The sequence below is a fragment of the Dermacentor andersoni genome, chromosome 1 (genome assembly GCF_023375885.2).
Source record: "Dermacentor andersoni chromosome 1, qqDerAnde1_hic_scaffold, whole genome shotgun sequence".
In the NCBI taxonomy this organism is placed as follows: Eukaryota; Metazoa; Arthropoda; class Arachnida; order Ixodida; family Ixodidae; genus Dermacentor; species Dermacentor andersoni.
Genome location: NC_092814.1, coordinates 356,057,837 through 356,059,609, shown reverse-complemented (window position 1 = coordinate 356,059,609; position 1,773 = coordinate 356,057,837). Strand labels below are relative to the sequence as shown.

Sequence of the window (1,773 nt, the reverse complement as noted above, 5' to 3'; positions counted from 1 at the left end):
GTTCCTTACAAGTTCTAGAAACTCAGCCTTAGAGCTTTAGGCTTTCAACCTAACGGTCCAGGGTCTGTGCTCCTATTCGGGCGAGGCTAAATTTTACAGTGAAGCTGTATACCTCTACCATCCAAGGAAATATTCCTGCCGTTGGCGTGGTAAGGAAAAAAAAAAAAAAAGAAAAACTCCCCATACGTGGTCCGATCCCGAAGATAGTGCAATCTCGGGCCGACCCGCGGCGGAGATGAAGCAGACGTTAAGCAGTCCCCATAGGTGGGCCGATACCGAAAGTAGTGCAATGCTGGCCCGACCCGTGGCGGAGATGAAAAAGACGTTAAGCAGTCCCCATACGTGCTCCGATCCCAAAGATATTGTAATGCCGAGACGACCCGCGGCGGAGATGGAGTTTGCCATTAAGGGGCCTTCATGCACAGCTTCACTAGTAATCCTTCTTTAAAAAGTGGAAGGGCACTGAGAGTTTTCTTTTTCTATGTGTACGAAAGTTTTGAATCCCTCTGAGCTGCTGCGAGTAGCTGAGATTCGTGAACTGTTTGGCTTTGAACCTAACAGCCTTGGATAACGGCTTAGCTTCCTTTTCTTTCCCAATAGTGCTTTTTCTATGCAGAGAAAAGTTTCGGCAATATTGCTTCCAAGCCCGAGTAGCTCAGTCGGTAGAGCGTTAGGCTTTTAACCTAACGGTCCAGGGTTCGAGCCCCTGCTCGGGCGTCGCTGTAACTTCTTTTTTTTTCCTTTTCTATGCGTACGAATGGTTTGAATCCTTCGGGGCACACGCAAAAGAATGCGTAAACGCTTTGGCTTGAATACGTCAAGCAATGGTCGCCGGTTTCGCGCGATTTCTGCTAGAATAAAAAATGGGAATAAAGAGCTTTTTTCTAACCTTCTTTGTATTCAGGATGGCGAAAAGCAAACCTCAAATTTAATTAGTTATTCTCATTTAATAAGCGAATAAACCCATTGGCTGAAACTGGCAGTGATTAAAACGACTTCATTTATTTTATTTAAAGGTTACTCGCAGTGCCAAAGGGCATTACAGCAAGAGGGCTACATCAGCAAATACAGGACATCTTCATTTACGCAACGCGCTTGCTCTTCAGTCAGCCTGTCCCACTGGCGTACTGCTCGGACAAAAATGGAGCCAGCACACAAGTTCATTTTCGTTTCGTTCTCTATAATAATTTCGCGAACACTAGTATTGCGCCTTGAGGCATAATAATATATTTTTAGATAAATATATTCGTTAAGTCTAGGGAAATAATAGCACAATAAATACAGAAGCTTCAGTCTGAGTTTCTTGAGTCGGGCGGATAGTGATCCCCTCGAAGTACAACCTTCTATGCCGTGCAGCTCCCTCTCCTTCCGCACTGGCCAAACAGGAACCTAGCAATTCGGTTTGGTCATTTGATCCCGAGAGGTAAAGAGGGTGGCCTGGGCAGGGTCCCGCATGACACAGCCGTTCTTCAAATTTTGTTGAAGTCACACAAGGGGCATTTTTTTTTTTTACATTTACATGCGAGCATTGCATATTCGGATGAAGTGGGGTGCTTTACAGCTTTAACAATATGGCGTTGCTTATGAGCGGCTTCCGGGAGCAGTCCGATGACATTACCACACCTAGGTATATATATATTCATGATGCTGTCCTAATATTACGTAAATTGTAGAGAGCAGCCATACTTAAGTACAGATTGTTACATAAAAAAGGGGTGAGTTCAGACACGCGGATTTGTATTAGAAAGAAGATTAAAAAACACGTACCAATAT

The 1,773-nt window shown here is 44.4% G+C and overlaps 1 non-coding gene across 1 annotated transcript; it reads left to right on the top strand.

Moving 5' to 3' along the window:
- The first annotated feature begins 644 nt into the window (after positions 1-644).
- Positions 645-717, top strand: TRNAK-UUU (transfer RNA lysine (anticodon UUU)). The gene has a single exon. It is a non-coding gene; the product is annotated as a tRNA-Lys (tRNA).
- Positions 718-1,773: the final 1,056 nt, after the last annotated feature.